The sequence below is a fragment of the Lontra canadensis genome, unplaced genomic scaffold (genome assembly GCF_010015895.1).
Source record: "Lontra canadensis isolate GAN:19392208 unplaced genomic scaffold, GSC_riverotter_1.0 scaffold2, whole genome shotgun sequence".
Taxonomy (NCBI): Eukaryota; Metazoa; Chordata; class Mammalia; order Carnivora; family Mustelidae; genus Lontra; species Lontra canadensis.
The window spans coordinates 16,801,545-16,814,736 of record NW_022630996.1 but is presented as its reverse complement, the minus strand read 5'-3'; the positions used below and the strand labels follow the sequence as shown (position 1 = coordinate 16,814,736).

General features: G+C 41.2%; 1 protein-coding gene across 1 annotated transcript in view; it reads left to right on the top strand.

Moving 5' to 3' along the window:
- Positions 1 to 13,192, top strand: part of SND1 (staphylococcal nuclease and tudor domain containing 1) — a 411,695-nt gene that overhangs the window by 206,452 nt on the left and 192,051 nt on the right. The window lies entirely within an intron of this gene.

Sequence of the window (13,192 nt, the reverse complement as noted above, 5' to 3'; positions counted from 1 at the left end):
CCTGCGCTTACCGTAAGGTTCGCTGCGCTTACAGCCTTAGGTCATGAGTCTCACTTTTTTTTACTCCCAGTGTGTACTATAGTTTTTGCCACCTACAGGGTCTTTGAGAGAACCAATGCTCAGATACCTTCCGTAACTCCTTTCCAGACTTACCTGGCCTATACCTGAAATGCAGATGTTCTCTGCCTCACATGAACCCATTGAGAATTTTAGCTTTGTCTGGGGCGCTAGAGGTTCTTCACTTTAGGCCCCTTGGTATGGTAGCACAGAAAAATGGGACTTAAAAGGTAAATGTCTTTTGTCAGGTTTGTTCTAATTAAAGTCAGAATTGGTCTTATGATTGCAAATCTGAATGAAATGCAGCTTCATTTATATGTAATAATAAATTGCACCTTGTCCTTAGGCCAGACAAACATAACGTGTTTGTTTTACTTTTCTACTTTGGTTTATGTTTTGTTTGTTTGTTTTTCCTTTTTCTTTTCCCTTTCTGGTCTCTTTAGCAGGTTAATTCTTTAGTGCACAATATACCAGGTACTGTTGGCACTGGGCATAAAGTAACGAATACTATAGAGAGAAATCTGTCTTTTAGGTGGAAATTTATATTCCAGAGGTGGCAAACAAATAAAATATGTAGAACTATGTAGATGGCCAAATGCTGTAGAGAAAATAAAGCTAAGGAAGGATAGAGGAGGTATTCCAGGGTTGGAAGGAGACACATTTTCAGTAGGTTCTTGGGCCCCACTGATAAGGGGACAGGCGCAAAGGCCTGAATGAAGTGAAGGAACAACGGGTTTGAAAGCAAAGAGAACAGCAGGGACAAAGGTAGTGCAAGTGTGCCCGGATAAAAAGAACGCCTTGTGGCCGGAGCAGGGGAAGCCAGGATGGGGGCAGTGAGAGGTGAGGTCAGTAAGGCCAGAAAGGGGGATAGCTGACTAGAGAGATTCTTGGAAGCCACTCCAAGTATTTGGCTTTTACCCTGAATGAGATAGGAGCCATTGTGGAGTTTTGAGCAGAGGAGTAAGAGCGAGTTTTGTTGACTTTACTCTTGAGGATTATTCTGATTGAGAATAGAGTTTGGAATCTTTGGTGCTTTTGTTTTCTTTTTAGTAAGCTCAAGTTCTATTGACTTTTTCTTTTTGAACTTTTATTTTGAAGTCATTGTAGAGTCACAGAAGTTGCAAAAGTGTACAGTGGTCCATCCCATGTACCTTCTAGCCAGTTCCCCCCAATGGTTTTTAACAATATAATTATAGTAAAATATCAAAGTCAGGAATGTGGCGTTGGTGCAGTGTGTGTGTCAGCACGTGTACCTCATGTGTAGATTTATCACATGTATAGATTCCTGTGCCCACCATCATTATCAAGACAGAAAACTATTCAGTCATCAGAGGGGTGTCCCTTGTGCTACTACCACACCTTTCCCCTCCCAACATCCATGACAACCATTAATCCATTTTCCATCTCTATCATTTCATCATCTCAAAACATTGTATAAATGGAATCTTACAGTGTGTGATCCATTGAGGTTGACCTTTTTCATTTAGCATAATGCCTTTGAGATCCATCTGAGTTGTGTGTAGCAATAATTTTCCCAGTCTTTATATGGAAATGGAGGCAGGTCATCATGGTGGAAAGGTGCTTGTTTTATGACTTGAAATCTGAATTCTAATCCAGGTCAGTCACTAAATAGTTTGCTAATCTGAGATTCAGAGACATTACAGTTAGTAAGATGAGAGAATTAGAGTAGAACACTAAGACCCTTTTAGCTCTAAACTCTCTGATTATAATGAATGAAGTATTTCTGATATTTCCTTATAGTCTATAATAATGAAGTCTGCCTCTCTCGTTAATATTTACTGTGCAATATGGGACACCTGGGTGCCTCAGTTGGTTAAGCAGCTGCCTTAGGCTCAGGTCATGATCCCAGAGTCCTGGGATCGAGTCCCGCATCCGGCTCCTTGCTCCTCAGGGAGCCTGCTTCTCCCTCTGCCACTCTGTCTGCCTGTGCTCACTCTCTCTCTCTCTCTGACAAATAAATAAATAAAATCTTAAAAAAAAAATTTACTGTGCAATAATCTTATAGTCTCATAAGGACTACTTAAGAAACAGCTCATAATTGTTTTATTGACATGTTGCTGCTACTTATATTACTCAAGTGTAAGCTTGACAGGCCAAAATAGTACTTGGCAAACTGTAAATGTAAAGGTGAGTCTTTGATTTTTTTTTTTTCTCTATGTTCAGTGATTAAGATCAGAAGTAAACCTCCTACTCTACCTAGTGAGCATCAGAGATTCAAGAAATCTAATAAATTCCTGTTAAATGTCAGTTTTACTCTTAAATCGGTTCTTCGAACACATTTCTACTAGTGAGTAAAAGCAGTTTCTTACCACTGGAAAAAAATACTTCGCCAAAGTATAAGGACCTAGTCAGTGAAGAATCCAAAATTGGTCTTTAGTTTCCTTGGTAGAAAATATACCGTATACATATATACTTTTATTTGCTCATCCCTCTGTCCTCTTTTTTTAATACTCCAGAATATTTGGGTAATGCATTATATCTTTTTTTTTTTAAGATTTTATTTATTTGACAGAGAGAGAGATCACAAGTAGATAGAGAGGCAGGCAGAGAGAGAGAGAGAGAGAGAGAGAGAGGGAAGCAGGCTCCCCGCTGAGCAGAGAGCCCGATTCGGGACTCAATCCCAGGACCCTGAGATCACGACCCTAGCCGAAGGCAGCGGCTTAACCCACTGAGCCACCCAGGCGCCCCATGGGTAGTGCATTATATCTTAAAGAAATAGTAGACATTAAACAGTTGAATAGAATAAATACCTGTCAAGAATAAGTAAATATTTGTCAAGAATAAATAAATTTGTCAAGCATCCTGGCCTCCCACCCTTTTCCACCATTTTTTGGTGTGCACAGAAAGGATAGGGCTCTTATAGTCCCTAGTAGAAGGATTGGAAGAAATTGTGCCTGCTGCCACAATATTCTACAAACCATAACCAGAAATGTATATAAATATACCTTAGTGTTTGTATACTTACTGAAACCATACATAATCTACTTTGCCTTGAATATAATCAGCTAGGGCTATATAAAAATACTGGCAGAAAGATGAAGGTATTATCAAATATGTATGACTACTGATCAGTAACTGCTAGTTCATTTTTAAATTATGTTCGAGCTCACATATTCTAATCTATTTTGTAGAGCATTTAGATCTACTCCCTTACTTTATAGATACAGAAACTGGTACAGGCTTAGCTCCTTCACAAGTTTAAACCGCCAGAGAGCTGGGGTAAGAACTGAGATCCTCTGCCCTGAATCACTGCTCTGTGCCATGAGTTCCTTAGGAAACAAGCTCATCTTTGCCGTCTCTGGCCACAGAGGGCTGGAGCAAGTGGGAAACATTAAGCAGCTTTCACTGTTGAAGAGTAACTATAAATGCTCTGTGTAATTTCTCTCTTGTCAGATGAAGGCGAATTGATCAACATTTATTCTTAACATTTCTTTTTTATCGTATTCATTTGTTTTACTGTGTTACTCTTATATTAAGATACAATTTTATCTTAAGCCGGCTCCACACCCAGCATGGAGCCCAACGCAGAGCTCGATCTCAGCACCCTGAGATCATGACCTGAGCCGAAATCAAGAGTCAGGTGCTCAGCCAACTAAGCCATCCAGGTGCCCCCTATGTTATATAGAATTTTTAAAGGACAGCAGTGCCATAAAGGAAAAGAGGCTGAGAATCTGAAGGGTCTTAGTTAGATGCCCGTTGTAATGGTGTCACTCTCTGTGTTTCTTTAGACAACCCATTTAAACATGTTCAATTTCTCTCTGGGTCTGTCTGCATCTGCATATGGAGGTTATTGGCTTGGTTTATCTCTTTGGGCATTTTTTGCTCAAAAATTCCATGACTCAGTTATTACTTTGTTTTCATCCAGCGCCCACAGAACCCCTTGGGAACTCAAGTGAAATCAATCAGCTAGCCAATAAATATTTATTGAGTGCCTACTGGGTGTTTGGCACTTAGATAAGATACATATACAAAGGGAGATAATAAGATACAGCAGTACAAAATGAGCGCAAAAGGAGCAGCACAGCCAACAGTATAGAGAGCAGGAAAGTGCAAGGTGCTTGCTTGGTAGTGAAATGGGCTGAGATTGAGCAGAAAATTGAGAGGAGATTAATGGACTAGGTTTAGAGAGGCAGATGAGGCTCTGTTGCAGAATACCTTTAATAGTCTGTTACCCTATAATTTGTGGTGCTGCTTAGCCAAAGGAAAACTGATATTGGAATAAAAAATCTGGCTTCTAATCATGGCTCTGCCACATAGAAACAGGATTGCTTGTGGTAAGTCTGAATCGTTTACTGTTTGTACATACCGCTGTGTGCGTTGCAGGCAGGAGCAGGTTAATGTGTTAAATGCCTGTCCTGTAGTAAACTCACAATAGATGGTCATTAAATCTGAAATTACCTTTTGAGTGAAAATCAAAGAAATTGTTCTGTCATCTGATGTTTACAGCATGGGGCTTGGGTAAGGTGATTAGCAAGATCCTTTTTATCACTGAAATGCCAAGTCTCTGCGTAGCTTTTCTTGGTTCTAGCTATCACTCGTGACCTTTAGAAACTTTCAGTGCCTCACGTTTCTCATCTGTAAAATAGGGATGATAAGCGTTCCTAATTCCTCAGGATTTTGTAACCATTAAGTGGATTTAATAAATATGTAAAGCATGTAGAATAGTTCTTTAAAAGGTCAGTCTTCCCTCCTTCCCTCTGACCATTTTCTTTCTCCTAACCCTAACCCTCTCCCCCTCCTCCCTTCTCTCCCTCCCCCCGCCTTCTCCACCCCCTTCTCCTCTCTTTCCCCTCCATCATCATTTCCATATATGATAACTTAGTATTGTCTCCATGTTGGAAAAGTTCTCCGATTGTGGTGGGTTTGAGAATGAGGATCGCTCTCGAGGCCGGTGCTTTAAGGGGCCTTGACTGACTGTGTTTAGAATCTGTGGGCATTGCAAGGAAACCGGGGAGGGGGAGGCTGTTGTAAGTAGTCAGGTGAGAGGCAGTGAGAGCCACAACCGGGAAAAAGAAAAGAAAGCATTGATGAGAGAAACATTGGAAATTTGAGTCAAAGTTTTGACAGCTAATTTTATGTGGAAATATTAGACATCAGGCCTGGGTGACTGGGAGGATGATGGCCCTACAGTTAGAGTTAGAGACCTTAGGAGAATGAGCTGATTTAGTAGGTTTTAGAAACACTTAATCTGGGGAAGGGAGTTTTATTTTTGAAATGCTGAGTCTTACATGGCGATGAATCATGTGAATTCACATGTCCTGCAAATAGTTGGAAACGTAACTGCGTGGCGTATTTAGCACTGAGGGGACCAACTCAGCTGGGTTGGGAGTACCTATTTGTTAGACAGTTTACTTTCTTCAAGCTGGATCCAGTTTTTAATGGCTTAGTTGTTTTCTGAAGGATCTCTTTGTGTCCTGGGAAAGAAGCATGTTTGTCTAAAAGATGGAGTGTCACTGTGGGTACATATTCTACGTTCTGTCCTGGAGTATAAGGGAGATTCAGAAAAGTCCATGCAGTTTCTGTCTATGAAACAGACATTTTTTTTCATTCACTCTTTCTCTTCTATCTTATTTTGAGGGTTGGAGATTGGGAAAATCTCAGGTATTTGAAGGTGGACATCATTTTATTGCCACTTGTATTTAATATGGCTCTCCTGCTTCATCCAGTGTTCCTCATTGTCCTGACTATCTCAGATATGACTGGTAAGTGCAGTGAGACTCGGAGGAGCTGGCATAATAGAGCGTAATACCACAGATATCCTTGTCTTAGAAAGCCGTATCCATGATATTGCTGAATAAATGAAACTGTCGTGTAAGAGGTGGCAATAAGATTACAGCACTGCAGAAATCCCGGGGGCAGAATAAAATTGTCTATTTAGTAAGCATAACTATTTTATATAACTATTTGATGTTACACTTCTTCCCCCTCCTTTTCTAAATCACTTTGACCCATATTTTTCAGCACTATTCTCTCCAGTAGTCAGAGTTATATAGCAGGTTAGATGTTTAATTCTGCTGCTTCCAAGTATATTTCCATCTTATTTTCTTCCCTGTTAGTTGTTCTTTCAGGAGATCAAGAGTAGGTGTGACCTCACGTGGGGCGTGAGTGGAAGAAGGTAATGGGTAGGATATGGCTCAGAGACACCTCGGAGTATAAAATGAGCTATTCTGGACAGGTTGAATATGAAGTGACTTCTCTTCATCACCCACTTGTGAAACCCTGGTCTCTAGATATCTTTGCTTTTATTTCTTTCCTTCCTAAACTCAAGATTACTGTTGGTTGCTCAGTGGGATATGGCCTCTGAAGCTAGAGATGCTTTTGTCAGTGCCCAGGAGTAAGCCTGTTATCAATAATGAAGTTTTGATAGATGTGTGCTGTGGGGATTCAAGGATTTATCCGTCAGCAAAGCAGTCATTTATTCATTGAATTTTTTTTTTCTTTTTCTTGCCCCTCCATCTTCCCTTTCTCCTTCCTTCCCTCCTTCTTTCCCTCCCTCCTTTCTTCCTTTTTTCTTCCTTTCTTCATTTCTGCCAGTCTGCTAGTTTATGGGTCTCCTTTGGTTTCATTCGAATGTTGTATCCTTTCAAGTTCTTCAAATTGAAGTTAGTCTCCATCATTCTTCATTCTTCCCCTGCATATTCCCCTCCTGCTGAGGAAGAATGATTAGAATTCATTAAATTAAAAAGAGAAGACAGAGTCGTCGTTCTAAGAGTTCTGACTTTCCTATGTCAACTCCAGTCTCTAGAAAATGCTCTCATTGACAGAACAGTTGTGTTTAGAACCTGTACATCTTCTGAATGATCATTAAATGTGAACTGAAACCTACTGGAGAGTTTTGTTCAAAAGAATGGGATTTCTTTGTTTTTGTTTTGTTGCTTCTTATGTTCAGATCAGTCTCATTCCATACTTGCCCGTTCTTGAGTCTGACTTTCTGGGTTCATGCTTCTCTGTGGGTCACACTGTGTCTTGTGTTCCACGTAACTACAGCTGGGTTGGTGGGTCTAAGTGTCAGGAACAAGGATGTCCTCTCCAAAAACTCCAGGTGCCTTAATGCACCCCTTGGTAATCATTGCTTTTCTCCCTTATTTCACCCTAGTCTCTGACTGAGCCTTTTTAGGGACATCAAGGCATTTGAATCTTCTTTGTTTTCAGTTTGTGTCATGAATTCTGGAAAAGTCTCTAGCCACTGTTTAGATCCTTTGGTGGTCATCCTGGTGATAGGACTTATTAAATGAAAAAAAAAGGAGCCTTTAAAGGTTAAAAGATTTTTTAAAAATCCATCTTAGTTATTTTTAGAATTACATTATTTCAAAGGGGGAGTGAAAAAGTAGGGAATGTGTATGGTAGGAGAGAGATTCAGTAAATCTGTAAAGGATGGTGTGTGCCACCTCAGATGTTGCTAATTACTGATGCTTCTAAAACAATCTCCTGTCTGCATATGCCGCTCGGTTATGTGGGAAGTGCCTCTTGAATGTGTTTTAAGAAAAAGGGGGAGGGCATTATTGTTCTGGATTCATGGGACCTCAGTCAGTGGAGATTGGAGGATAAAGACACTGGGTGGGAGGGGCAATGTGTTACCCTCTGAGTCATCACCATACTGGGTTCTGGTTACCTGTTGCTCCCTAAGACATTTTCCTGGTTTGAGGCCTAGCTAAAAACCAGTAACATGATGAAAGAGACCTGTTCATTGCCCTTTGTATAGAATTTCACTCTCTGCCCCTTATAGCCTATTTTGTCAGCCTGTAAAAACCAAGTCTGTCTCAAGCCTGGAACTGTCGGGTTCCTGCCTCAAAGGGTGTGGATATTAGAGGTCTTAGTGTGAACTTGTAAAGAAGATCTAAAGGGAGCCTAGCTTTTGGGTCTGTTAGCTGTTAATCATTTTCCCCACTTCTGCTCTTTCTTTTAGAGTGGAGAGCCAAACATCTGAGTATAGGTAGACCTAATATTCTAAAGAAAATAGCTTTCTAGTTCTTGCTGCTTTCTACCTTCTTATCAAATCCTATGGTGACCTTTCTCTCCTTGCTTTTCTCTTACCTTTTTGCGAAGAAAGACATCAGTACCCTGTGGCTTCTCTGGTTCAGCCCCACAGTAGAACATCCCTGTATAGCCAAGGAAAAGTGAGATGAGCCATCTGGTATGGTAGAAATTAATATTGGACCCCTGTCAGCTGGGGATCTCCATCCCTGCACTTGTGAGGAAGCCTGTCTTTATGGCAGAGGTACAGCCAATGTGAAAAGGATGTGAAGGAAGTTTTCTGGCTTTAAGACATTGGAGACTTTGAGGGTCGTGGGTGACAGAGGGCCAGGCTACATGCCTGATGTCTTGTCATGTCCACGTTCTCTCAGTGAATAGCCATGGGGTACATGTTGTGCTTAGTTTATGAAATTTGACTACAGGGCCTTGAAGTTATTGTAGAGACATTGTATGGAAAGTGTATGTGTTGGGGATGCATGTGCACATATGAGAGATGAACCTCTGATCCAGACGCTGTGACTTCTGTGAATGAATTAAGCTGTTAATTATCTTTCAACCCTCTCTTTTGCCTCAACTGGACTATAGTTAGAGGCATTTCTTTTTAGGCTTACATTATTCTGAATGTGTCCATGTCTATGTTTGCCTTGAGGAAAATATTCTGCTTTTGCAATCTCCATGGACACTTCAGTGGCTGATAAAATGTAGATGTTTTCTAAGTGGGAGCTGTTGAGCTCAAACAGCTAGATGAAGCTCTGTGAGCCCAAGCCTTTGAGTTATCTATTATCCCAGTCACATGGAGGATGAGAGGGGGTGTGTAGGCATGGGCACAAGTGTGTGAGTTATGGAATTATTCTCTGTGCCCACTCTTGAAATACTTATCTATGTAACCCAGGTTCTGTTTTATCAGGTTATGCATTCTCTTTAAGTGAGCTCTACTGTTAAGACCAAATCATGGAAGTCACAAAATGTATGAGTGAGTGAGTGAGTATATGTGTGTATATAGTAAAGGTTTTCCTATAAGTAAAACTATTAAGGATAGTGGAAGCCAGGTTTCTGTCAGAAAGGAAAGTACAAATATAGAAAGGAAGAAAATGAAAATGAACCCTATAGTGTTGGAGTGGGATTGTGGGTATCTTCGTGAACTCATGGTATGTTGGTTCAGGTTTTCTAAAAAGCTGATGCCAAGACAGAATTAGACATGAAAGAGATTAATTGGGGAAAACCCTTGGGTGGGAAAATGGAAAGGGAGCTGCAAGAGGCTGGGAGTGCCATCAGACTGCAGTGCCGTCCTAATCTCTTTTGCAAAAGGTGGGAGGAAAGGGAGGTTGAATTGGAAAAGTCTCAGCTGCCCAAGTTATAAGAGAATTACCGCAAAGCCAACAAGGAGTCCTCAAGCCAGAGTTGCCATCAGAGGAGTCCCACATCTCTCAGCAATAGGCCTGTCTTAGTATCTGCTGTGCTCCGGCAAGAAGCAGCTGGTGGGAAGCATAGCCTTGGCTGAAACAGTGATGGATTTCAGAGCACAGCAGCTGGGACTGTCAGTCAATTACACTTCCTGCAGTCAGAGATCCGACAGGCACATTTTTATGACTGCCGCACATGGTTTTCGGTAGTTATAGATTGATATAGAAATAAACGTATAGAAATAAAGATGTAAATGTGGGCTATTCAGATAAATGGCTAATTTCAGAGCTGCAGAAAACCGTACAAGATAAGCCTGGGACATGTTGTTACACCAGAAAGCAAGGAAGTGCTCAAGGAATGATGCAGGTTGGGGGCAGGTCCACTGGAAACAGAAACCAGCTTGACATGACTCCCATTGGCTAAATTGGGAACAATTTCAGTATCACAACCAATAATGATTGTTGTGGATTATGACTTTAAATAAAATGACATTCCATGACCTTATACTGCTATAATTAAATAAATGAATAATTTGGGAATTTGAGGGATGAAAATCACATAATTCAAAGGGTCTTCTTGGAAAATACCTATCCGTCATAAAGAGGAAAAGAGTAACTTTACAGTGGAGAAACCTGATAGACACTACCCTAATGACGAGATCGAAGTGAACAGTACATCCATCACTTCTATGGTATTCCTGCCAAAGATGCATAACTTGCATCTGATCACAAACCAACATCAGACAAACCAAAGTAACTGGCCTGCCCTCCTCAGAAGCGTCAAGGCCGTGGGGTAGCCTAAGACAAGACTGTGGAACTGTTCGAGACTAAGGAAATGTGGATCCTTTTTTCCCCTAAGTATTCTATTGGAATAATTGGCAAAATTTAACTAGTAAATTTGTGGATCAGATGGTAGTAATGTGGTCTTATTGGTATTGTGGTTCTACTCATTATTTTTTGATTTTGTAAGAAAATATCCTGGTTTATAGGAAATGCACACTAAAGGTTTTGATGGTGAGGGTATAACAGGTGGGTTACTCCCTGGAAGATGGATCAAGGAAGGATGGCCTGTTCTTTGTTACATACAGTATGTCCAACTTTCTTTAAGTTTGTTTCAACATTAGTACCAGTTAAGTAATCAGGGTAATCTTAGTTATCTGACCTATCAGTATGTTGCTATTCCAGTCTTGGGGTAGGGGTTAGGACTGGGGAAGGCAGGCAAAATTGTGACCAGTTATAAACAAGTATAATTCAAACTTACTTTTTAAGGATGCTCTTCTCCTGTATGGGCGTAGAACACCTATTGACCACGCTGGCAGGATATAGTACCGCATGGTTTCAGAGGTATCGTATAACGGGAAGTGTAAGCTTTTTGCACCCTGCTGGCTGGGGTAACAAACGGACGGGGAAGATGTCAACTACATGCAGATCTTTTGAGAAGGCCTGTGTATGAGGCCTAAGCTGTTTGTGTTTGTATCAGGAACACCTGATCCCGCCTGATGGCAGCGGTTCACTTTTACCAGAATCTAAATTTCTCTTAGTTTTGGAGAAGCATTTCAATCCCCGCACTAATGCTTTGTGTTTCTAGCTGATACCGAGAGATGATTTCCTGTTAGACTTCCAAGGCTGTTAGGTCCTTTTTTGTATGCTGATTGTGAATTATCCATTTGAGCCAGACGTGTGTAATTGGAGTAGAATTACTGATACACTCAAGAAAGCAGAACTTATAAATTTGTCTAAAGCAGCCTAATGCCATAGCACATAATTTAATGTTCTCTTTTATTCACCGGGCAACTGATCAATACACCCCTGTCGGGTTTGGAGCCATCTTTGGCCAAGGGAAAAATCTCCTGACCTTTCATTAGTAGCCAAAAGAAATGAATGAGAGAGTCAAGTACATGGATCTGGGCTAATTGCATTTTCTTCTCTCTCCCTTTCATTCTCTTTAAATTCAAGTTTTAGATAACAGGGAGGGGAAAGACAAAAGCTGTTAAGGCACGTAGAAAGCTTTTGTCCTTGATTCTATGCTGGCCAAGCTTGGTTAATAGTTGCTTAGGATAGTAATGTTCCAGGGCTATATTTCCAAAACGATTGGGTGTTCTTCTGATACTCCAAAGAGTATCTCAACATTTTCAAGATGTATTAGAACAAAATTAAAGGGATGTACTGTGATTTTGCTGCATTTAATAATTATCCTAAATAAACTAAGTACATTCAGAAAATATGTACTGCCTACTTTATGTCAGCTTTTGAGTTAGGCACTTCAGTGCAGAAAGATGCAACCCTGGCCCTCTCAGACGTCATAGTTTAGAAAGGAAGACAGTCAGTTAATAATTTTAAGATGGTGTGATGAATCCTCACCGGGGAAATATACACCAAGAAGAAAATACATGTGATGTTGTTTTCAAATGCCTGGCTTGTAGTAAACACCCAGTAATGACAGCTGGTATTTTTTCATGTGGTTTTACTCTGCTCACTGCTCACTAAGCACCAGGCACCACTGTTCCTCCAGGAGAAATCTGTAATTAGGGGTAAGAAGTGAAGAGAACATGGCTTATGCTCTAAGCTCTGGAGAGCTAAGGGGGAGGCTGGTAGTGGGCAGGTTGTGGAGTGGGAATTTGAGGCCTTATCTGCTTTGTTTAATAATGTCTGTTGGCTGACAGGATACAGAAGGGAAGGATTGTGCCCTTGGTTCTCTGCTGGCCTTGTAGGTACTCAGTTCAGTTCTGGGAATTGATTTGAGCAGTATTAACAGGGGTGGATCATTAAACGTTTGTGCTATTTTGCTTCACTTTCTCTATCTTTTCATGTTGAGGCTTATTTGTGTGAATCTTTTCTTGCCTGCTCAGTCATTCCAGCTTTCTCCTCCAGACCCCCTGTTTTGACTGTAAAATGTCAGCACGCAGAAGTTCAAAATGCAGTAATGAATATGTCTTTTTTGTTCTTTGGGCATTTCCAATCACCCTGGGGCGGGTGGCGCTGTCCCCCAGTCTCCTTTCTGACCTGTGCTGGGTGGAGCTGCTCTCCTGCCCTCCTGGGGCTTCTTGGTAACACCCTTAAATTCGCTCTGTTTCTCAATACCTGCCGCTGCTGGTTCGGGGCTGTTGCATTCTCCACGCTGCCAAACAACTCTGTGATCATGACAGCGTTTGCCGGCACACTTCTGTGGTGACTCAGGAGACGGGGAGGCCAGCAAAGCAGCCTCTTTGTGGGAGTGGATTTTGAGAAGTGCTAATTCCGTGGCGGTTTGGAGATATTAATATCGTGCTGGCAGTAGATAAACAGGCAGCAGAGGGGCACATAATGAGAGAGAGTCAGCCATAGCATCTTTTCCTCTTTTCTCTACCCGCACATATTTTTTTCTTCGTCTTTTAAAAAAGTAAATTCCTGGGTTTTGATGAAGAGAACCCTTCAGTGGCTTAAACATGCACATACAGTGGTTAGTCCAGCGTCCAGCTTCCAGCATCCCCAGGATCTGAGGTTCTAAGAACACTACTGTGCTGAGGGTTAATGACATTCCTAAACAACACTAAATCATAGCATATGGTACAGTAGCCTATTGCTTATCCTACCTCCTCCCTGAAGGGCAGCTAACCAGATGGTTTGAGTGGGGCCTTTGGTGTAACCATGACAGACACAAAGAAAGCCATAACCATCCCTCTTCCCAATAGTATCATCCCTTTTGTCCTCCAGTGCTTGCTACAGGTCATTTTTGGAAAATTTGTTTTTGCAGTTTG